The sequence below is a fragment of the Diabrotica undecimpunctata genome, chromosome 6 (assembly GCF_040954645.1).
Source record: "Diabrotica undecimpunctata isolate CICGRU chromosome 6, icDiaUnde3, whole genome shotgun sequence".
NCBI lineage: Eukaryota > Metazoa > Arthropoda > Insecta > Coleoptera > Chrysomelidae > Diabrotica > Diabrotica undecimpunctata.
The window spans coordinates 122,325,240-122,351,945 of record NC_092808.1 but is presented as its reverse complement, the minus strand read 5'-3'; the positions used below and the strand labels follow the sequence as shown (position 1 = coordinate 122,351,945).

Below are 26,706 nucleotides of genomic sequence, written 5' to 3'. Positions count from 1 at the left end.
TGGCATATTAATGCAGAAAGCGGAGAAGTGACAAATGCTAATAAAGAGACTGTGTCTTGCTATCCAGAGAAATTAAAAGTTATGATAGATGAATGAACCAAACCATATTAAATGTAGATGAAACTGACCTGTTCTGGAAGAAGATATCTAAAAGAACTTTTATCACACGTAAACAGAAAACCGTTTCAAGTTTTAAGGCCGCCAAAAAATCAATTGAGGACCCTAAAAGTAAAGGGGTATAAGTGACAAAAAGTAAATTTTGAGTAAAGGCCGTTCAAAGTTGAGCTTTTACTATAATTGTCATGATTATTTAATGCTAGTTTTTCTTCTCCGGTTTAGTAACTGTAGGCATTATTATTAATATTTGTACCAAAAACTCATAATTTTATTGACTTTACTTATTTTGGAGCTATTTGTAGGTTGCTAAGTAGCACATTCTAAGAAATGCAACATAAAGGTAAAAATGTAAATAAATCATAAAGTTTTTATACAAATTTATTCTTCATCATAACACTAATACATAGTTGACTTATGATTCGTCAATATCAGTGTAGTAACGTCGATCCAAATCGTCATTTTCGACTTCTGCTCCTTCTGAGTTTGCTAGTTCTCCAGCTTGTTGACCATCATGTCGCAGATTAGTAGAGAACTCATGGTAAATTGTAGGTAAGTAGATGAGTAACTGTTGAAAATTTGAATATTTAGCATGCTTAATGAAAGGCCTTATTCAATCGATACTGGCAAGAAATCTGGCAGGGCAGAATTTTTGCCAGCTCGAGTGGGTCTCATAGATAGCTCAATAAACTCTTTAACTCCAGCTGTTTTCTTGTAAAACTGAGCATTGCATGCTCTGTATTTTACTTAAGCTCTTCTTGAAGTATGGCGCAAGTATTTGGAAGTCCAAAAAATCATCATTTTTCATCTGTACTGTAAAGAACTCTCTACTTGTAGAAAATGACCAGCTCCATCCAATGTTGATGTACATACAGGTCCTTTTTGGTTCTTTTTGTTTTTAACTCTATCAAACCAAAGTTTTGGTTACATTCATTATAAGAATGGCCACTTATAAACAAGCGATAATCTACTGTTTGAATAATAGTATTTCTTACAATGTAGAGCCAAAATTTAACTGTCAGATGACTCTTGTTTTGGCCTCCACAATTTTCACTAAATGCAAAACCGATGAAAGCACCGAGTGGTATCTACATTGTTAACTCCTCTAGTCTTAATTAGTTCGGAGTTGGGGATTATTGAGCTGGGTGCTCTTGAGTTAAAGGGGTAGGGCGCGTCTCACTTTTAACGTTTTGACGCTGGGCCTGAACTAAGGGACGGGATATCGCGGTTTGCGATATAGCGCCTGTTTTACTCAGGGTACTGAACACGACGTCAGATATTTTAAACGTCTTGGTTGTGCTCAATATGTTGAAAATAGCATTCAGAAAGTCGAAGTTGAAGCCAGTATCGGATGGGTAGCACTGGAAGTCAGCGGGTCCTACTCCATTAGAGAAAGCTAGATTTTTAGCTTTTGGACGGCGTATGCCAAGGGGGTGGTAACCTAATAGGTTGTGGTTTACCCTATTATTTGCGCCAATGTTTAAACTTGACACACAGGGTCCAGGATTGGCGTCTGAAGCAGCCTTTCGTACTGCATCAACTAACACATCTACACAAGGAGTTTCCTCACAGAGGTTGTGCAGATGGCCATCGACGTTTTTGCCTGGAAGGGCGAGTGTGCCATAGTAGCACAGATGGAGGGAGACTTCTATATATTTTAGAAGACCAGATAATATTTCCTGACATCCACGTAACGCCTGACCACATAAAGAAATGGGTCGTTTTAGTCGAAGATGATTCCAATTTTGCTAGCATCCTTTAGGTCATGATACTTATCTTTTGCTGTTCTTATGACTTTCGCCTTACACAAGTGTAAGTCTTTTTCTCTCTGAGCTAAAGCTTTTTCTTCTGTCAAACCGAGATTTATTTTTATCTGAAATTTGTCACAGATGTCTGTACTTGGTTTTTTTGATACTGACGTTGAACTGAGTATTAAAAATATTCCTATAAAAGCTTTTCTTTACAGGTTCTTCCTGTTTTTTCTCCTTACAGAAATCACAATAAAATTTGCACATTATTTTCAAATTGACACTCCTGACGAAGATACCTCTATGAGAAACTATTAGATAAGATAGACTCCTATTCGAAGTCTTATTTCTAGTGTAGTGGCTTGTGTACCTAGGGAATTTAATAATATGCTCTTTTATGATTTCAATTGTCCTTTCAGAAATTTTATTCGGGAGTGATTTCTTTCGTCTTTTATCTATGCATACCACGCCTGAGAGGACTTTTTTTTTAACTTACGTTCACTCTTTAGGTTATATACATCCATGTCCTTTAAAGCTTATAAAAACGAACTCTTCTTAAAAACACTGTAGTTTAATAACAACAAATTAATATTGCTATAGAGAAGCCATAATATTACTACCCATCCAAAATCATAACAAACTCAACTAACAGTCTGACACAGTGGTACAGGGGTACAAGTGCACTTGTATTCCTTCTCTTCCAAGTCCTACTCGTAGTTAGCTTGGAGGTTAAGTAACTTGCCGCTAGAGCGCAGCACCTGTTAGTCTTATTGCTTAGATTTCTGTACCTCCAAATAGAATGAAAAATTTCCAGTTCGGTGATGCAGGTATCTCAATATTTACAAAAATGTCACTTATACCCTTTTACTTCTAGGGCCCTCAATTGACAGTGATAATTGGCGCGAATGCAGCTGATAATTGTAAGGTAAAACCTCTGTGAGTTTATCGCTCAGATTATTCAGAAGAATTAATAAATAAATCTAAATCTCACTTGCCTGTGATTCGGAAGTTTAATTTTTTGCAATAAAGATGATTTTTTTTAAATTGACATGTAATTGACTTTATTTAAAAGATAATTTTTTGGAATTATAATTAACATATGATTTCTGGCATATGACCGCCACGACTGGCTCTGAAGTAGTTTAATCTAGAGGTCCAATTTTCGAGTGATTTTTCCAACATTTGTGGCCATATATCGGCAATAATGCGGCGAATGTTGTTCTCCAAGTGGTCAATTGTTTTAGGCTTATTGGCGTAAACTATCGACTCCACATATCTCCACTGAAAAAAGTCTGTTAAAACGCACGATCTTGGAGGCCAATTTACGGGTAAGAAACGTGAAACTAAGCGATTACCAAACGTTTCTTTCAATAAATCAATTGTGGCACGAGCTGTGTGACATGTTGCGTCTTTCGAAATCACAACTCCTGCAGATCATGGTTGTTCAATAGAGGAATATAAAAGTCAGTAATCATGGCTCTATATTGGTCACCGTTGACTGTAACGTTCTGGCCAGCATAGTTTTTTAAAAAATACGGACTAATGATTCCACCAGCCCACAAAGCAAACCAAATAGTTAGTTTTTCTGGATGTAATGGTGTCTTAACATACACTTGAGGATTATCTTGGCTTCAAGTTCAGTAGTTTTGTTTGTTAACATAGCTGTTCAACCAAAAGTGAACTTTATCGCTAAACAAAATCCTCTTATGAAAATCAGGATCAACGGCAATCTCGTTTTGGGCCCATTCACAATATTTATAGTGAATTTCACAAAAAATAAAAATGAAAAAGTGTATAGTGAAATTCACAAGATTTTGTAGGGGCGCAAACCAAGTTCTTTCCGCAAACTCTTTCATCCATAATGTAGATGGACACATATCAAACTGCTGTGCACGATGACGGATAGACTGATTTGGATCTTCCTCTATGCTGCGCTCTATATCAGCAACAACTTCTTCTTTATGGACTGTACGGCGTCTCTGTAAGTGCGTATTATCATCAGTAAAATTTAAAAAAGTGTTGCCAACTTACATTTCTATAACTCTATAAAACCCTTTAGTTAGTGAAAAGCATGAAAAAACTAGAATCTGTTGTAATTGTTAGTAAACTTTTTAAATCTAAAACAAGTTTTTACAAGTACCCTTTTAATGTTTTTAGTTAACTTGGATCTTGTATCTTTAGGTACTTTTTTACGAATTGTTCTCTAAATTGGCTTTTAACAGTTTTCTTAATTTTTGTTTTTCTTTCTGCTTTAATTAAATTTGAAGACTAGTTACGGATTAATTAAAACTTCTAATGTATTTTTCAAAAACTTTGGTTATTTTAAGTGTATTTAATTTTCATTAATTATTTAATAAGCAAAGCAATACATCGATATACTTTTTGTAATTAAACGAATATATGTTTTAAAGCAACTAAAACTAAACAAAACTCCGTGGCCAAATAAAATTAACAACAATCTGATCATAAACGAAGAAAAGAAGCTGCTGAAATGAATGAACAATTTAATGGTCAAAATTTGGAAGGACGAGAACATGCCTGTTGAATGGAAAAACAGACAAATCATACCAATTTTTAAGAAGGGGGTCCAAATAAGTACAACAACCGTAGAGCTATTATGTTACTTAACACAACGAATAAGATCCTGACTGCAATCATCAGAAACCGACTAAATTGTTACATAGAAAAAAAAATAGGACACTATCAACAGGGATTTAAAAGAGGGAGATCAACAATAGACGCAATAGACGTGCTAACACAAATCATCGAAAAAGCCACTAACATGACATAGAACTACATATCTTGTTCAACGACTTTCAATTAGCCTTTGATTGCATATACAGACAACAATTATTAAAATAAATGAAAATAATGAAAATAACAGCAAAGTTAATAAGACGGACTAGAATTGCAATGAAGGACCCATCAGCAAGAGTTAAAACAACCAAAGGAGATACAAACGACCAAACGACAAACGATCAATATAGAACGTGGTGAAAGACAAGGAGATTTATTATCATACTATAGTCGGTTCACAATTTGTTGATAGCTCACTACAAGTTTAACCCTAATTAGAAAACTGAAATACAGAGAGGATAGGTAATACAATATAATAGTAAAAACCAACCTAAAACTGACGGTTTAAGACGTTTTCGACTAACCCACCTTATATCTGAAGGAATACAATACCTTATAATCCTATTACGGGGGTATTTTGAATGGTTAGAGATGAACGACCAGTGTCGTAGAGTATATGATTGAAACATTTATTTGAACTAAATAAATATATTTTTTAAATTGTACTTATGTAAATTGTATTTTTAAATAAAACTTATTTATTTTATTCAAAAATAAAAAGTTTCTTGCCATTTGTAAAAGATACATTTATTTAATTAAGGAAAAAGGCGCCAAATGTCGCCTGGCAAAATTTTCAATGTGTTTTAAATGTATCCATTATTTTCGAATCAGGAGAAAACTAGTAAATATTTTTGAAAAATTTAAACGCAGAATAAAAGAATACATTATTACTCAGGGCAGAAAGTGCCTGAAAACTTCTACAATGTTTATTTTATTATGTTATGTAACAGGGGTGAAAATAAAAGAGAAAATATAGTATAATTTTTAATTGAAAATATTGCATGCAAAAGAAACTTTTTATTTATTCTAAAAAATATTTCATTCTGCCTTTAAATTTTTCAAAAATGCTTTTTATTTTCTCAGGATTTGAAAAAAAAATGGATACATTTTAAAAACATTGAACATTTTGACAGGCGACATTTTGCGCCTTTCCCCTTTAATACCTTACGATTACAACTACTATTACTTACCTTATATAATTACGATTAGAAAACTATTCAAATTCAAAATAAATAGGATCAACTTCGGAATCCGAGTCGTCTTGAGGGTTAATAATTAGGTTAATAATCTCTACGGTCGCATCAATTATGATATCAAGATCCCACATTTTTTGTTCTTCTTCTATTACATGTCTTACTGCATCTTTCCAGTTTTGTTTTGTAATATGTTTTAAAGACTCGTATAACAATTCACGTACAGCTTGTATTTTATATGACGTATTTTTTCTAGCCACATAACTTTTCATTTGTGCCCAAATGAGTTCACTTGGATTTATTTCGGAGTGGTAGGGTGGAAGTCTAAAGACTGTGATGTTTCGCCTTTCCGTCAGTTTGTCAACTACGTATTTCTTGAACTTAGATTTGTGTTGCTGGGAAATTTTTAAAAGTTCTGCTTTTACCATTCCATCTTCGTAAGGCAGATACTTAATCCGCAGCCAGTCAAGAATATCCTGTTTCTTCCACGCATTCGTTAGAAGTCTTTCTACTAGTCGTGAATAATAACGTGCATTATCTAATACTATAATTGAATTTGGTGGTATGTGTTCAATCATTTGCTCAAAATACTCTTCGAAAACATCAGCTGTCATCTCCTCGTGATAGTCTTTTGTGCTTTTGGAATGAAATTCCAACAAACCATGTTTAACAAATCGTTTTTCACTGCCAATGTGAGAAATTATTAATCTACTGCCTTTACCAGAAGGTGGGGAGATACCAGTAGACCAACCTTCCATAAAGGCTTGCCTGGAACTTAATATATTTTTATCTGACCAAATTTTTTTTAGAGTATGACCTTAGTTTACCCACGTTTCATCCTGGTAGAAGATGGGCCTTACTTCAGCCCGGAATTTTCGTATGAATCTTAGATAATTTCTTCTCCAACATCATCTTCTCCTCCCGGTCAATCAAAAGTGATTTTCGGTCTGATTTCTCCTACCAGAAATTTAATTCATTTAAAACTTGCTTGTAAAATTTTGTTTAGGTTTGGTATTTCTTTTTTGAAAAAAAAAATCCATGAATTTTCCTTCGAATACCATTTTTGGCAAATTCATCAATTTCAATAGGCTTTTTCCCTCTCTTTAAGTGTTCGTTTGTGTTTGGGTTAGCTATACCGTGTTTTTTATCTTTCTCTCTTAGTCTTCTCTCTTGGTGAATAGACAGACTTACTGACTGTACGCAACAGTACCGGTGTAAAACTTGATGATGAAGCCATCACAAACAATCCAACAAAACGAGCACGAGCGAAAGGTACGTATATGTTCGTAGGTCTTCTTCTTCTTCTTCTTCTTCTTCTTCTTCTTCTAATGGCACTACAACCCTTTGTGAGTCTTGGCTTGCTTAACAATGTTCTTCCATTCTGCCCTGTCGGATACTTTCCTTCGCCACTGCCTGATGTTCATGGTTTTAAGATCCCTCTCTACGTCGTCTATCCATCTTTTACGGGGCCTTCCTCTTGTTCTGTTTCCTTGGGGCTTCCATCTCTGGACTACTTTTACAGCTCGATTATCTGGCATTCTTTCTGGGTGACCAAGCCAGTTTAGTCTTTGTGATTTTACAAATCTGACAATATCTGCGCTCTGCATTATATGTTCGTAGGTATATGGAATAAAAAATCACTCATGCACTGCATATAATTCGCAAAAGAGATATTCGAGACGCTAATTACTGCCGTAGACGCGGAAACACTGACGAGCCGTAAATTACATGCGATCAAAAACGTACTAAACAAAAAAATTGTTTTCGTTCGTAATAACTTCACCCTTTCAAGTTAAGTTTCGAATATACTTATATTATTAAAAATCTGGGGAATTCCATCTTAATTATCTTGCAACGAATAGTACCTTCGGATATGAATTCCAGGTTTTCTAGTAAAGTGATTAAACGCGAAGATTAGTATTGAAATATCCAAAGAGATAAGGTATTCTTATTTACAAAATTGTTAATGGTTAAATTCTTATTTTTAATTCTTAATTGTTTTTTTGCTAAATATATTAGTATTAAAATATTATCAATATTATATATAACAGTATTAAAACATTATATTATTATTTAATGAATAAACACCTTAGGAACGCCTATGATTTACGACCGTTTTATGAGTTTGAGGCATATTTCGTGCTCTCAACAATTTGTGAACGAAGAATAAAAGAAGTAATTAGAGACACAGAGCTAAAAAACTCAATTATTCAAAGTTCAACACAAATCATAGGATACGCGGATGACCTAGCATTAGTAACGCGTGACAAACAACACCTAGAAGAAACAATTGTAACGTTGATAATAGAAGCAAAAAATAGAGGAAACAATATACTTAATAAGTATAAGAGACGATGTAAAACGGAATAACAGAAATAAAAATCGGTGAAAATAAATTCCAGAGAGTCGATTTCGGCCACATTTTAGTAGAAAATATAAAAGATTAGTCTTAACAAATTGGGTTAACAAAATCCAGTTGGTTAGTTTGTTTGACGTTTGTTTTTTAATTTAAAGTTAGCAAAAAAAAATAGAAATGTTAGGGCAGTTAATTTTACGCTTCTTTTATAAACCGTGCAGCGAGAAAGAGATATATATTTTAGGACCATAAATCTTTTGCATGAAGTGTTTCATTTCAAAAAACAATATTTTATTTAAGCTTACACGTTCAGTCTGTTTATGCAATTTTTTATTTTTTGGCTTTATTACCTTCTTAAATATACCATTCGTTTCTAGCAATCATACAGAAACATATATATTTTAAATTACTTCGTACCTGCCCAAGTAACTGTTGATATTACTATATATTCATTAATACAACGTGTAGACGTGTAGATTTTCCTAGAGTATCCGAATATTTTTTATAATTTTTTAGTTACAACAAGTATATAATAATCAAGATATGCTTTTAAATCATTCCATCCATCCTATAGTTCTGCAGCCCCATTCTAGCCCTCATCAAACCTCTTCGTTCGTTACAGTCTGTAGCCATCCTCCTTCACGATTGACTGGCAAGGAGATTTCTAGCGTCATCATCTACATCATCCTCCCATTTTCCAATAGGTATCTTTGCCTGCATTCTCGCATTCAACAGTTTTTTTGGAAGTCTATTTTCCTCCATCCTGAATCATTAGTCTCTCATAATCCTTTTAAATCATTAGTCTTTCATAATCCCTGGAAACATTATAATTTTTAAATTATTACATAGCTAAAGAATGAATTCTCGTCGATTTATTTTGTTATAACACTGCCGTTTCCGAAAATTCTGTTCTTCTATATTATCATCCATCGTTGGGAGTAGCTATATTAAAGTAGGACATTTGTTGATGCTGTTGCTAGTATTCTGATATATGCGATAATAATATGAATACCATGGATATTTTTCATGCTTCGCTGTTGACAGATTATTTTGTATTTCGGTTCAGTGGACTAAAAAAGCTAATTAGTTTTAATTGCATTATAGAGAATTATTGAAAAAAATATACAATAGTTTTAAGTGATTAGATTTTTGTCTTTTTGTAGTTAATGATTCATTAGAAGTAAAACAGCATGTTTACTGAAGGTTTGATATTTATTTCTAAAAGTTAATACTAATTTAATGGTAACCATTATAGAGACTTTCTTGGAGACTGGTTTTGGCTTATAAGTCAAAAATTTTAATTTGCCTGTTTGTTTGTTTGTTCTTCGAAGCGGCATAAAAACAGTCTTATAGAAATAAATTTTACACTTCCAATCTCTTTTATTAAATCTAGGACGATCAGTTTTGACAACTTCAACTTTCTGGTCATCTTATGGTCTCTGGTAGAGTTAACTTAAAAGGGTGCCGATGCAAGGATTGTTGTTAGAACTGAAGATGACCAGTCGGCATAGATTGTGACTAACTCTAAAATTAATTTCTACAACCCTGTTTAAAATGAATTTACATTTACATTATATGTCCCTATAAATAGGTTCTCATTATGTGACAAAATCAGTATTCGTATATTTTGTGATGTTCTTTGACAGATACGTTGATTTTGAATGTGAATATGGTTTGAGCCCATCACATCAAGATTTTTCACAAAATTAAAAACGCCTTGCGAGATATTTTGTACTCGAGCAAAGAAGTATTGATAATTCGGAAATTTTATTAAAATTTTGTTTCACCTAAACAACAGAATTAATGAAGAAATCTTATCACATTTATTTCGGTGTCAAAGCTTGGTGATCAGAACAAACCTTGAGCTCCACACAAAGTGTGCTTTCAGTGTGTCGAGCTACTGAGAAAATGGACAAGAGCATGGACCCTTTTGCATTTTTTGACCCTATGGCATTTCTATGGTATGAAGGGACCAAAAAAATCATATAGACGACTGTTACTTTTGCTCCTGCGATGTCAAGAGTTTTAAATTCAAAAAATTTACATATAATTTAGTATCCTGATTTACCGTGTGCTAAAGGACCTATACCTTATGGACCAGGAATATCCATTCCTCTACCTTTTCTTCACACCATCCAACACCAATCATCAGAGGAAAGTTCAAATAAAATAACCGATGTAGACCAATTTAATCGTAATATAGACTAACATTAACAATTGATTCAAGCTTAACTAAATGACTTAGTAGAAGACTTGGGCCTATCGAAGGATGCTGCACCAATCTTAGCATCACAACGGAAACACTAGAATCTCTTGGCTCAAATAACACATTTTCGTGGTGTAGGTAACATGAAAAAGAGTTGATACTTCTTTTAAGAGGGTTCACTGGTGTATTGTGATAACATCCCTGAAGTAGTCGTGAAACTGGAAGCTGACAGTTACAACTTCACGTCACGGCGGTTATTTATTAATTCTTCTAAGAAAAGTCTGAAGTGTGTCTTGTGTGTTATTGCACAATGGTAACACTTATACCTCAGCACCTGTTGCTCTCTCCTTGCACCTCAAAAAAACGTATGAGAATCACTAACTCTGTAGATACCTCAAAATAATATCCATGCTTTTAGGTCAGCAGTCTGGATTCACAAAGTATCTGTATTTTTAATGCGAGTCGGAAAAGTCGAGCACGAAATGAGCATTACGTTAAGAAGGAATGGCCACTCAGAAAAAGATTTGTATTAGGACAAAAAATGTGCAGCATGATGTATTAATCAAAATTATTTCTTTGACTTTCAGGTTGTTAATGCTTTAAGTAGTAAACAATGTAACTGCTTTAAATACCTTTGCGACAAATTTCCTGCCATTTCTTAAGCTAAACTTCAAAAAAGAATTATTGTTCGACCTCAAATTCGAAAACTAAAATCAGACAGATTGTTTTAGAATACAATAATCCAGGATGAACCTGAAACATGGAATTCTTAAAAACGACAATTATTTAAACTAGAAAGAATTATATCAGACATTGTTGAAAATTATAAAGACTATGATGCAATATAAGTCAGTATTCAATATTCTCAGTATTTTTGGCAGTTTCTATGAAAAATTTCAAATACACTTTCTGTAAAAACCTGACCTGCTGGAAAAAACCTAAGCACAAATTCGTGATTAGCACACCTCATTTACTATAACATATGTAAACACTTTTTTATGAAAAAAAAAATGTGTGTTTGTAATATTTTACGTATTTATTGCATTCTTTCTTTTTCTCGTTTAAATTTAGGATTAATTCCTCTCAGAAAAGACTTCATATGTTCCTTTAAAAATTTATTTGAATCACACTTGAAAACTGCTATGATGTCCTTAGCATCTAACTCAAAAACGTTTTTATTATCAACTCACTACCGCGATTATCTTCTTTGATTTTTCTAATTACTTCCAAGAGATCGGCATAAGTAATATTACTTTTTAAAACTTTACCATTTACACTTAACTTTCACATTGTTTTGTTTACTAATGACTAGTTACTAATGATAGTTATAAAAATATACTTCTTATGGTGCCGTGCACCTATAGTGCGTTGGCGAATTATCTTAAGGTCAGACGTCTGTCTTTTGCGGCATGCAAAAGTTCGCCAGTGTTAGTTACGCCTGTCCAGTTCTTTATATTTCGCAGCCACGACATTTGTTTGCGACCTACTCCTCTCTTGCCCTCAATCTTTCCTTGGACAATTAGTTGAGGGATTGCGTATTTTTCCCCTCTCAGGATATGGCCCAGGTATCCAATCTTTCGTGTCTTGATCAAGCTGAGGATCAAGCTGAGCTCTTCTTAGGATTTCCTCGTTTCTCACCCTATCTGTCCATGGTATGCGGAACATTCTTCGCAAGGTCCACATTTCGAAGGCTTCCAACTTGTTAATGGAAGATATTTTCAACGTCCATGTCTCCATGCCGTATAACAATATGGACCATACATAGCACTTAACCATTCTGTAACGGAGATTGAAGGAAAGATTGCGGTTACAAAGTAGCGGTTTAAATTTTAAATTTTATTTCTTGTTGAGGATCCCATTGGTCATTCACCATCATTCCCAAGTATTTGAATGTTTTCACTTGCTCGATTGGAGCATTATCTACGTGCAGTTGTACTCTGAAAAATGCGCCCTTTCTTATTGTCATGCATTTTGTTTTTCCAGCATTTATCTTCAGGCCATATGTTTTTCCTGTGGTGTTTATTTTATTTAGTATCAACTGCATATCATGTTCTTTATCTGTGATTATTGCGGTGTCGTCAGCGTAACGAATGTTATTTATCGGGTACCCGCTGACCTTTATACCACAATCAGTGCCTTCAAGTGCCTCTGCAAAAACATTCTCCACATAGAGGTTGAACAGCATAGGAGACAAAATACACCCCTGTCGCACCCCTCGTAAAATTTCGAATTCCTCTGTGTTTGTTGATTTGTTCAGCCTCACACGTGCCTTTTGATTCCAATAGAGATTCTGGATAACTCTTATATCTTTCTCATTAATATCAGCATTGTGTAGCATTTTTATTATTTCATCGTGTTTTACGGTGTCAAAAGCTTTTTCGTAGTCGAGGCATGTGATGACTATATCTTTTCGTTGGTCCATACAGTTTTGTACCAGGGTATTCAAGCAGAATGATGCTTCGCGCGTCCCGAGTCCCTTCTTGAAACCAAATTGTGTCTCGCCGCTCAGCTCTTCTAGTTTTCTGAACATTCTTGTGTGGAGTATGCGAAGAAATATTTTAAGTAAATGACTCATCAAGCTAATCAGTCTGTGGTCCTTGCACCTTATCGCTCTTTGTGATTTAGGGATCATTATGAAGGTTGAACAAAGCCAATCCGTTGGAATGTGGCCGGTGTCATATATGGCATTGAAGATTGTTACCAGAGTGTCGATGTTGTCATCATCCAACAGTTTTAGGGCTTCCGTAGTAATGCCATCCGGTCCAGGGGCCTTGCCCAGTTTTGCTATTTTTATAGCGTACTCCACCTCGGCGCGAATAATCGGAGGACCGGACAAAGTTTCTGTAGATAGGTTAGTAGTTGGCAGATTCGGTCTGTTGTCTGCAAAGAGGTACGAAGCATAATCTGTCCAGATTTTAGCTAGTTCTTCCTGGGTATGTATGTAGTCGCCTTGATCATTTTTCAGGTTTGTCTCGTGGTGTTTCTTGTATATATTCGAAATTTCTTTAACCTTTTTGTGTAGTGCAAAGCTGTCCAAAAATATACTAAAGGGTTTTAATTAAAAAAAAATTATAGGCAAGTTATGTTACAGTCCATCTAATTTACATACCGTTGCACGTCATTATCATTGACAGAGACCTAAATTCACATAGTTGCCAAAGTATAAAAAAATCCTGAATCCATTTTAAATCAAATAGGTGGATTACATCACATAATTATTGCAAAAGTGGATTATACAACAAAACAATTTAATATTTAATGTAAATAAATAAAAACAAAACAAGAGTTAAAAAATAATCTTGTTAAAAACAATTTGAGCCGCTTGTATGCGTCGTAGAAAGATGTAAAATGGAATACATAGATATTTACATATTTTATTTTATGTAAAATGTACAGTAAAAAGTGTCAACACCGCAACTGTCAAATAAGTGTTACCAATTTATGCCAAAATATCACCTTCGTTCGATTACAGTTACAGTGTGTTCCGAACAAATGTTCTTCATAAAAACGCTTTATAATGCATTTATACAAATTAAATGAAACATATTATTGTATATTTCTTTAAGTTAACATTAATAGAAATCTTTAAATATTATTTCTACGCGTATATAATAAAATATGTCTAGTGGCTGTAATGCCAGTGTACTCGGCAAAGTGATTCTAAAAAAGAACACACCTACCGCCTAAATATTTCGTGTTGGTATCATGTGACGTCACGGGCTATGACGCGGATGACGTGCAACGGTAAGTAAATTAGATGAAGTATATGTATGTTTAAATCATAATACTGTTTTATGGAACGAACTAAAACCCCAACCGAGTAGATTTTTATTGTCTATCCTGCCTAATTCTAAATCACGTGGAAAATACACTTTAAACTGTAATACACTGAGCAAACTATTTGCATCTTAATAATAATTAATCTTCTTATTTAATTGTTTTAATTTAATTTAATTTGTTAATTAGATATTATGTTTATTTTTACTCATGAAAATTTTCTATTTGTCTATTTGTAATGTACAAACGTTTTTAAAAATGTTTATTAGCCTTATCTTATAAAATATACCTTCTTCCTGATATGTATCCTGACTTTATATTATTAATTATGTATGTGCTGCCATTTTTATTCCCCGTAGTAATCAAAAAGATATTTATTGAGATGTCTATATCGCTTGAAACAAATTTAGATGTGACAAATGACATCTTGTTTCTGGAACGTCATATTATTCACTATTCCTTATATTTCATTGAACAAGTATACACCAATTGGTAGATTGACTTAGCTTTAACAATGAAGTCAGTGTGTGTTGGCATAATTTGCTTCTGAGGCTACGTATGTGTTATTTTTCTAGGCTAATCTATTAGTAATGGGAAGTGAGTTCACTAACGGTGCTTCATTCACGATAACTAGCGTTCCTAGCTAACGTCGATAACCGTGATCAGTGACAAAATATATCAGATATCAAATTACAGTTACCGTCTCACAAAACTTGTTTATATAATAAATATTATGATATTCTTGGTGAACATCTGGGGATTTACCAACGGTGAATATTAGAAACTGAAAGACGAGATATTGTTTGTTATTATCTACTGATATTTGTCTTTTTAAAATAATAAATTTAAAATAATGTCATTGATTAAACGTACTGAATATATTTTTTTTATAAAAACATTCTTAAAAGTTTATAAAAAAATTTAAGTGAAATTCTAGAATTATTTATAGTTTTATTTAACCTTCATCGGACTGGCAGGGGTCTAGTTTGACCCCAGATTACAATTTTTGGCTGTTACTTTATAGATCTTAATTTTTAATCGGCAGTCTTCCATCTATCTGTAGTTTATATATTGTATTGATAAAAATTATGCCTACAAGGAGATTTAACGGTTAGATTAAATTTAATTTTTAATTTTATAGGCTGTCGTCTCCTAATACCTGGGCCAGCCTTTTATGTCATATAAAATGAATTCCGATAAAGTTGTAAGAATGTGGGAATCCCGTAGAATTTACGGATTAGTACCGACTATGAGCGCACTCATAGGAAAATCCAGGGCAAGAGAAGTGTAGGAAGAAGAAGAATCTCATGGTTGCGTAAGTTGAGGGAATGGTACGGATGCACATCAATTGAACTATTCAGAGCAGCAGCATCTAAGATCAGAATAGCCATGATAATTGCCAACCTCCGTCGCGGAGATGGCACGTGAAGAAGAAGATGAGTGCACTATCGTTGTATTTAAAGGTTTTACATGTTTGAATGGGGAATTCCCCGAGCTGCCATAAAATTTAACGAAAAAATATAAATATATTGAGTTCCAGTGTCAGTTGGTTTCTTGTCGTATTTGTGAATAGTGCATAAAATTCTGAACATGAGTTACGTTTCATTTATACCTAGCCGAAAGCAACTGAGTGAAGATGAACTTTTATGTTTACTTGAAAGTGATGATCTGGAGCTTGATATCAATGAGGATACAGCAAGTGATTTAGAAGATGAAGACAATATAACAGAGGTAGAAGAAGAAAATGACCTTATTATTGATTAAAGCATAGAGCAAAATTAACCAACAGTTACTGACTCCAAAGGCTTACCGGTATATGTATCTAAAAATGGAACTGAGTGGTCAAGGTTGCCAAAAAACAGAAAAATGTAACGCGCAAACGGCAATATTCGTAGACATGCTCTAGGACTTACAAATTACAGTGATGATATATCAAGTATCAAAAACGCTTTCCTTTTGTTTTTTTTTAGACCAAATTCTAAACATAATTGTCATAAAAACTAATTGGAAGGCTCAAGCGTATTACAATAAATGGAATAGTGAAAACCTAAATAAAACTAAAGTGTATGTTTGCGTTGATTATGTAGAGATTCAAGCCTATATATTGGAGTATTGCATATACTTAAAGCTTTTCATGGATCGAAAGAGGCGATCTATATGCTTTGGTGTGACGATATTGCTTACTGCCCTCATATAATACCAGATGCTATGTCTAGAGATAACTTCATTTATACATTTTGACAATTTTGAAACCAGACAAGAACAAAAATCAGTAGATAAACTGGCCCCAATAAGAGATGTATGTGATATTTTTATTTCACAAATCTGACAAGTACGGATTAAAGATATCGACCCTTTTGGACTGCACTACTTCTTTTATTGTAAACATGCAAATTTATTTGGGTAATTTTTTGAATTGCCAATAAGAAAACCAGTAAATTTTTAAATCTATTAATTTTTAGGAAAACAAGGTCCAAAGGCGGAAAAAGCTCACGACCAAAAAGTTGTCCTAGACTTGATATGCCATTTGGAAGGAGGCTTTAGAATAACAACTGATAATTTTTTTATGAGTTTACAACTTGCGGATAAGTTATGGGAGAAGAATATAACTCTATGTGAAACTCTTCGAAAAAATAAAACATTCATTCCAAGGGAGCTTCTACCAGCATCATATAAAACAGATTATTCAAGTATGTTTGCTTTTAGAAAACATCGAACGTTAGTCTCTTGTGTTCCAAAACCAAGAACTGCAATCATCTTACTTTCAAGTGAGCATGTTGACGACAAAGTGGCTGGTGAAGAACACTCCTATAAACCTGAAATTATTCTACATTACAACAAAACGAAAGGAGCCGTCGATACAACCGATAAGTTAACTAAATAATATACGGTACAAAGAAAAACAAACCGTTGGTCGATGGCTATATTCTCTCATCTTATTGATGTTGCAGGTATTAATTCCTATAAATTATGGCTAATAAAATAACCTGATTGGAAAAAGCACAATATGAGTAAGCGTAAAATGTATATTTTGGCACTGGGCAAGGAACTTATAAAGAAATATGGTTTTAGACGTTATAACAATAAGCACATCGAAAGAATAAAAAGCGTCATATGGCAGATGTATTCTCAGAACTTTTGAATATTACTGAGCCCAGAGTAGAACAAACAAAAAATACAAAGGGGCAGTGCCATGTGTGTTGTAGAGGCAAATACAGGAAAACTAGTAAAATATGTGTAAAACGTAACAATTTTTTATGTCTAAAACACGCAAAATCGAAGATTTTGTAGTAGAAAAAGATACAGGGATTGCTTTACGTCAGTTTTTTCTGTCGCGCTGGTGGAACGGCAATGCATTGCAGCGAGTAGTATATTTGAAATTATATGTCTTTTGTCATTGTATGTATTTAAGGTTAGTACTTTTATCACATTTTTCTAGTTTTTTTTTTTATTTTATTTTATACGTTTATACAAATAACGTGTCTAGCCTCATGTAAATCCTAGAAAAAAGGATGCGAGAATGCAATAAGTGCACATATTTTTTATTGACCAAAAGTTAGAAGATATGGAATATCTGATAAATCAATTTGCTGAAAAATACCAAAAATTGGACTCCTATAATTAATATAAAAAACCAAATATCTACGTGTTGATAAAAACACAGCAAATCTTTGCTAAAGAACACCATGAAGAGAAGGATTTCATACACCAGGACAGTACAGAAAAAGATTTAGGAATTATTAACGAAATTCTCTTGAACGAGAATATAAAAATAATGAAAAACAAATAAATCAAGAAACGCATGAGGACACAATAATTATGTTAAAATATTTCGTATGGTACGGACATATACAACCAATGGAAAACCATAACCTCCTGAAACAGATAGTCGAATGGAGACCTATCGTGAGGCAGAAGAAAAAAATACCAAAATATGCTTAACAAGATTGCTACAATTAAAAAAATTGAAAAAATGAAATTAATCACAAAACTGTCACCTCGGGGGAACAATTAAGGGTCTATACACCTTCTGTTGTCTCCGGGTGTATTGTAGAGGGCTTCGAATATATAGTCAAGAGCTCCTCTACTTAAGTCCATTTTCGGGTTATGGACTTGGAAAATATTTATCTTCTGATGACTTGTCTTGAAAAAGACAAGATATTTCTTACATGACAAAGATACACTAAGTCGAAATAAAGCATCAGGTCGTGGTTTTCTGACGGCTTGTCTTGAAAAAGACAAGATATTTCTTACACGACGAAAATATAGGTCGAAATAAAACATCAGATTGTAGTGGAATAATATCTCAGCCACAGAGTATAATTGGAACAGCAGGAAGCAGCTCCCCAAGAGCACTAAGCTCTCGGAGAGCCCGTAAGGGACTGACCTGACTGACCTGAAAATCGCCAATATTTATATGCGCTGTTCGAGCGATAAATAGGGATTTCCAGGTCAAGAGCCAATGGGAAAATTCGAGGCGGGGCGATGCGCATCGAAATGCGTACTAGTCCACAGACTATAGCATTCGATGACAAAACCAACAGTAAGAGGCATGAGCTAATCGACAACTCCCAATTAAGGGAGATCATCATTGATAGTGCCAAAGAAATTGGAGAGCTGTAACCACAAAATGAACATAGGAAACTATCTAATAAAACCAAAGTAATAATAAAAGAAAGAAGGGAAATAAAAGTAAGTAGCAACATTTAGAGAATATATTACACAGAACTTTGTAAGACAATAAGGAAAAGTATTAAGGAAGACATAAGAAAATACAACGAAAGGCTGGTAGAAAAAGCAATCGAAAATATAAAAACTATAAGAAAACAAGCAAAGAGTTAATCATTGGGAAGAAGCAAATCGTTGCTCTAACAATAGAAAACACCAGAATTAGAGACAGAAATTCAATAAAAAATGAAACTTAACAAAAACAAAAACCATGTACAACAAGCTAGTATATGTCCAAGATGTAAGAATATACAACACTGCACTTGATACAGTGTACGAGTATGTATTCCTGAGACAATTATTACATACTTTTCTTCTTACTTCCAAATGTGCAGTTATATTTAAATCTAAAATGCCACTCCACTTGAAGAAAAAGCATTCGATCTTTATATACTACCAATCATGACATACGACTGCGAAATTTGACAGTAAAGAAAGAGATAATAATAAAGTCACTCAACAATAGAATGGATCAGACAGAAAACTAAGGTCACTGATGTATTTTCCAGAACTAAATCTTTAAAATGGACTATTTTATTTGTACCTTGGATTTACATAGTCCAAGAATTTTTATATATAGCTTTTATTTAGTTTATATCGAAGATAACAATATATAAGCAGACGTTCAGATGGGTCAAAAGAAATTTAAATTTATTTCCAAATTGGGAATAAAAAAATGTTAAAAATATGAATGAGTTCGTACATTTTTTGAATTATTACATCGTATGTGAGCATATAGCTTTTAGGGCTCATACATAACAAGCAGTGGCCTTACAACAATACGGTATTATTTATCAAAAATCAATAAAACCGATGTACCTTTGGGGTTAATAGTTACGTGTCACTTGATTAGAGCCAGTCTGTTCTATTCACCTGTATTCTATTTATGACATCTGTTTATTGATATAAATTTTTTCGAATAGGTATGAATAATCAAGTACAATATTGCAAATAAATTGACAAACCATGTTATGTCACAAATATATAAATGGTTCAGTTATTAAAAGAAAATACATACCAATCCAAAAAACTCGTTCTTACATCAGGCCTTGGAATAAGCCTTCTTTATTTTGAATGGTTAGTCAGTCCCACACCTTTGCTAAAAAAATATAACATAATCTAGCTTGTGGATACAATTGTCTAATTTCTTTAAAATAAAAGAAAATATTATAGTCTAAAACTCGTGTAAGCCATATTTGGCTAATTCTGTAACCTATGTGTGAGAGTTATTTGACAATGTTATAATAAAATTTATTCAAAGTCAAATCTCATTTGATTGAATGTGTTATATTTTAAGTATTTTCAAGAGTTCTAAAGCATAACCAAATCCCGCAAAATAAACTAATATAAAGATATAGTTTTAGAGTCGAGAACTTTAGTGATGTCATTGGAGTTTGTGGTGAAGCACTAGCTTAGATAACGAATTTACATAAATTAAAAAAGGTAAAAGAAATAATAAATTAGACTTACTCACAATTAATTTAATTTAACTAATCAGTCAACCGGTTTCGCTTTCTACAATATGCAAAGCATCTTCAGGTCACGATACAAAGTTAAATAAATGCTGAAAATAATAAACCCATATTAGGGTGTTGTCTAATAAAGATAAAACAAAGATAGATGATATAAATTATATAAATTACAGTAATTATGCCAATATTACATGTCTGTGGTTTTTCAAAATGAATAAGATGTTTAAGCAGACAAGGTAAGACCCACAAATTGGTAAAATAGTCTATTAAACTGTAATGAATTAATAAATAAATAAATAAATAAAACATTACTTACATGCCGGTACTCTATTAATTGATGGTTGAAAGAACATGGTTCAAACTATCTTGTATTGTTGATTGGAGAACTCAAGTCAACTATTGTAATTGTTTAACAGTTAACAGGGAAGTTCTTGAGGAGACAGATTTTATCCAATGAAGTAGAGATAGGTGAAATGTAATTGTTTGTTTGATGAAAGTAATGTGTTATACCATTAAGTTCTTTAAAAGTTATTTATATTTATTCTGGAGATATATTTATGAAATGTGTGTTATTTATTGAGATTTTATTTATGTTTTGGAAGGTGACAGTTGTGAGACAATGATCATTGTCTCACAACTGTCACCTTCCAAAACATAAATAAAAAAAATAAATAAACATAAAAATAAAAGTAAAAATCTCAATAAATAACACACATTTCATAAATATATCTCCAGAATAAATATAAATAACTTTTAAAGAACTTAATGGTATAGAACATTACTTTCATCAAACAAACAATTACGTTTCACCTATCTCTACTTCATTCGATCAAATCTGTATCCTCAAGAACTTCCCTGTTTACTGTTAAACAATTACAATTGTTGACTTGAGTTCTCCAATCAACAATACAAGATAGTTTGAACCATGTTCTTTCAACCATCAATTAATAGAGTACCGGCATGTAAGTAATGTTTTATTTATTTGTTTATTTATTAATTCATTACAGTTTGATAGACTATTTTACCAATTTTTGGGTCTTACCTTGTCTACTTAAACATCTTATTCATTTTGAAAAACCACAGACATGTAATATTGGCATAATTACTGTAATTTATATAATTTATATCATCTATCTTTGTTTTATCTTTATTAGACAACACCCTAATATGGGTTTATTATTTTCAGCATTTATTTAACTTTGTATCGTGACCTGAAGATGCTTTGCATATTGTAGAAAGCGAAACCGGTCGTCTGATTAGTTAAATTAAATTGATTGTGAGTAAGTCTAATTTATTATTTCTTTTACCTTTTGAAATGGACTCACACAAGCAACACATTCATGATTTACATAAATTACTTTTAATACATCTTGGATAGAATTTTAAGTCCAAAAAAATTGTTTTAGATAACGAATTTACATAAATTACTTTTAATGCATCTTGAATAGAATCTTAAGTCAAAAAAATATGGTAAAATAGGAGCATTTATAAGAACAAACTAAACAAGTTTACGGCAGAAGAAATAAAAAAGCAGTTAATAAAATTAATGTAAGTGGAGTACAAGAATGCTTTATCTTTATCTGACCAACAATCTATTGATTGTAGTAGTATAAAAATCTGTGAAACCATTGACTTAAAGATTGACCTGTTTCAGCATTTTCACAAAATCCAATAAATGTTGTCAAATAAATGGACTCTTTTGAGTGGTCAACTCTGTATATACAGGCATCTTGCTTTCTACTTCTTCTGGTACCGTCTCCAGTAATGAAGGTTGGCTATAACCATTGCAAATTCATCTCTATCTTCTGCTTTTCTTAAGAGCGTCTGTGTGTTTAAGCCGGTCTAGTCGCGAATGTTTTTCAGCCAGGACATTTGTTGTCTACCAGGACCCCTTTTTCCTTCGATTTCATCTTTTATAATCAGCTGCAACAACTACTTATCATTTCTAAGTATGTGCCCCAAATATGCTGTCGTTTTTATTGGTGGTAAAAAGTTCTCTTCCCGTTCTGTGCAACACCATTTCGTTCATAATATGATCGGTTTATGGTATCTTCAAAATTCTCCTAAAAGGCCACATCTCAAAAGCTTTCATTTTTTTAATTAGGTCAACATTAACAGTACAGGCTTCGACATCATAAAGAACAATAGAGTGGATATAACATTTTACCATCCGATATCGGATTTGCAGATTGAGTCTTTGGTTACTCAGAAATTTCCTTATTTTCAAAAATGCTGTTCTTGATTGCTCTATTGAAATGAATTTCTGATTTGGGATTTAGATCTTCCGTAATCCAGACTCTTAAGTATTTCATTTTGTCCCTTTGCTCAATATTTTCATTTTTTATTTGGATCCTTGTGATGACTTTACCCCTCTTACTGATAACCATGGTTTTTGTTTTCTTTATGTTTATTGGTAAACCAAACTGTTCCTCAGTATGACAAATTGTGTTTAGTAACGTCTGCAGGTCTGTCTCACTTTCAGCGATAATGACTGTATCGTCAGCATAACGGATGTTATTTATATTTTCACCATTTATCTTGATCCCTTCGCTTTAGCTTTAGCTCGCGTAAATAACTCTTCGGAATATATTATATTAAATAGTAATGGTGAAAGTACACAGCCCTGTCTCAGTACTCTACTTATCTGTTGCGCATCCGTCCTATTTCCATCTAATGTTACCACAGCCTGTTGGTTCCAATAGAGATTTCTTAGTATCTTAATGTCATTTTTGTCGAGTCCTTTTCTTTTTAGATATTACATGAGAATGTTATGTTTAACTTTGTCGAAAGCTTTGTCATAGTCTATAAACACAACGAAAAAATATTTTTGTTGATCTCGACATTTTTGGGCAAGAGTTGTGAAACTATACAGAGCTTCCACTGTTCCGAAGCCGTTACGAAAGCCAAACTGTCTATTACTCATATCCGCTTCGCACATTTTAAATATTCTTGCATGTATAATCTTTAAAAATGTTTTTATTAAGTATGACATTCAGCTGATTAATCTATAGTCAATACAGTGTTTGGGGTTCTTGGTTTTTGTAGCGGAACAAAGGTGGATAGCAGCCATTCACCAGTAGGTATTTCACCAGATTTCTATATGTTGTTAGAGAGTATAGTTATTGCAGTTAAATTGTCTTCGTCTATAAGTTTAATCAGCTCGATATGAACTTCATCTGGCCCAGGGGCTCTGCCAGATTTTTAGCTGTTTATAGCATGTTGGACTTCAGATTTTAATATTATTGGAGCTTCCCCGTTATCAATTTGTGTTGGTTCCGTTCTTGTGTCCATGAAAAGATCTTTAATATATTTAGTCCATACCTGTTTTATTTCAATTGGGTTATTAATAGCTTCATTGTTTTTGTCAATTAATCGGTTAGGTGTATTTGTTCATGATTTTCCAGATAATTATTTCACTTTTTTATGTAAATTATAATGATTATGCTTTTTCTGCAATTCTTCCACTTCAATGCATGTTTCCATCATCCACTTTTCCTTAGCCTTTTTTATTTTGTTCTTTATTAATTTATGTTTTTCTCTGTACTTATTTGGGTTTTTGTTTCTATATTTTCTTCTTTTTTCCATGATTTCCAGTATTTCTTGAGTCATCCAAGGTTTTCTGCTTTCTGTTTTCTTTTGTAGAATTTCTTTCTGTGTTTTTATAACAGAATCTTTGATTTTGCTCTACATAATGTTCACATTCATAGTGTTTTTCATTTCTGATGTTAATTTCTTCATTTCTTGGTTGATACGAGTTGAAGCCTCAGCACGGATTACATTTATCTTGAGTAACTGAGTATTCACCTTAGAACTTTTAGATTTTATTATCTTTTTTACCCTCAGTTTCATTTTTGAGACAAGGAGGTTATGGTCTGAGGGAACATCTGCGCCAAGAAAAGTCTTAACGCTTACAATGGAATTTCTAAATATTAGATTGGTTAGAATAAAGTCGATCTGATTTCTAATGCAATTTTGTTTATTATCCTGTGGTGACCTCCAGGTATACAGTCGACAGGGTGGTAATCGAAATCATATGTTCATAATCGCCAGGTTTTTTTCTTGACAAAATTTAGCCAATCTGTCGCCTCTAGCATTCCTTATTCCTAAACCATAATCACCTATTATATTGTCGAATCGGCCTTTTCCTATTTTTGCATTTAAATCACCCATTATTATAGTAATTTCTTCCTTTCTTGTGTATTGTAGAAGTTGTTTAAGTTGTTCATAAAAATGTACTACAATACTGTTCTACAATAATGTTCACTGGCTTACCCTGTATTTGTAATAATAGCATTCTATCCGAAAAGGGAACAAAATTTACAACGGCTGCTTGGATCCTCCTGGAGATAACTATTCCAACTCCATATAGATGATCGCGGGTGTCATTTCCGGAGTAGTATATCGTTTTATCTATGACCAATGTTTTACCGGAACCAGGCCAGCGCATTTCGCTTATGCCTAATATTTCTAGGTTCAGTCTGTTTATTTCCTGAATCGTGTTGTTCGTCTTTATTTGTTCGAACAAACTCCTCACATTCCATCTTCCCAAATTTAAAAAGATTTGTTCTATATATAGTTAGTTGCCATATTCGGGTGGCTCCTCCTCGCGGAGATTCTTAGCACCCCTCGACAATTAAAGGTCCTCCGAGGACTAGGGGCCATGTGATTGACCGTACTTTGCATGGTTATTGTTCTAGGGAAATCTGACGATCTTTAATGTAGTTGTTTTCTCGTTGCCTTCTACATCCTTATGCCGTTGACCACTAATAGGTTCATCAACCTTTGGAGACAATTTCTAAACCCCAGGACAAAAAAGTGCCCTACCACTTACTAACTCATCCGCCTGAAGCCGTTGGTGAGTTAGTAGGGGATTACTTATTGCTTATACCGGCAATCAGTCGGTGCCTACAGGATTTTTTTTTTACTTTCCCACAGCCTTAATCCAGTAATGACATTACTACTGCCTAATGCCATGTCCTCAGTTGATCCGCGATTACTTATTTGGCTATGCCTTATTCGTACCTGTCCTGCATATCTGCAGGAATTTTCCCTATCAGCCATTGGGACGCGCCGTGTCGGAGTGGAGGACTTCTCCGCCTAGTCTGTCTTACGCAAAGTACTGAAGCGTCCCTACTCAATTCAAAGCTCCTCCTCCACGCAAGTTGAGACCAGCCATCTTACTTTGTTTAGCCAAAAAAGATTACTTTATTTTTCTAATATAATTTATATTTATTAGATTTTTAAGCTGAAACTTTTTTAAGGTTTTTAACAATTTTTGTATTGTGTATAGAATGAGAGTCAAGAGCACATTAGAAACACAAGATTAATTGGTCTGGAAGTTTATGTACTTTGTAAAGATAATGTCCTGTTTTACGCACTAAGTGGCAACTAACAATAAATCTCAATTCAAACTCTGAGCTTTTTATTACTCCGATTAAACGATGTTGTGACCTAGTTTCTTATCAATACGTTATTATTGTCTATACAGGACACCATATTCTCAAATTCTGATACCAGTCGTAAACTTTGATATGTATTTTTATATGATCTTCTAGTTAATGACTGGAATTAAATGAGTAAACTGAGTTCAATTAACGGTAATAATAGGCGAATATATAGTACTTCTTCTGTTATAATAATTATTTTATTTCATTTGTTGGTAATTACAGAAAACTATTGATAACATAACATAACATAAACATAAATATTTTTAGCATAACCGAAATTAACAAAATATGTTTAAATTGTAAATTAGCAAATATATAGAAATATTAATTAATAACGATTTGACTATCAATCATTTAAATCTATTAAATATCTACCTTACTGGTTAAAGATCTTTCAAATGCCATCTGGTCATAAAATTCAGCATTATGTGCATCTATAGACATTATATTTTTAGACAATTGCACCAACGAAATCTCCATACAACGGAAGAGTCGGACAAGGTTGCATTTTGTCGCCAATATTGTTCAATGTATTCTCGGACCAGTTGTTAAAAAAGGCACTTGGGAGACAGTCACATGGAATAAAAATCAACGGCGAACTACTTTATGTATGTAATTAGATACGGAGACGATACAGTAATTTAGTGACATAAAATATTGAAGGTCTCCAAATTCTGCTTAATCGTATTCACAAAGTAGTAGAGGAAATAGGCATTAACAGGTTGACTACCCCTTTAGGACACACGCTATACTTTTGCAAGAGTCCAGTGTTTCTGTAACAATAAAACACTGAAAACTTTGTTTTCAAACTTCCACAAAATTTATTTTAAATTATTATCACTACAGCTGTTTCGGCTGATTGCCTTTCTCAAGTGATCTGTTTTTGGTATGGGTTTACACTTTATAGTCTCTAATGAAATAGGTTGAGGAGGGGAGAACTGTTTGTCTCAAGCTGGTCATTCAGAATTATATCTGTGTTTTTTAATTTGTTGATTTCCATAGATTCTAACAAAGATAGCTTAAGGCCT

General features: G+C 33.2%; 1 protein-coding gene across 2 annotated transcripts in view; it reads left to right on the top strand.

Moving 5' to 3' along the window:
- Positions 1–26,706, top strand: part of rsh (Rap GTPase activating protein radish) — a 294,962-nt gene that overhangs the window by 87,531 nt on the left and 180,725 nt on the right. The gene's annotated exons all lie outside the window — the stretch shown is intronic.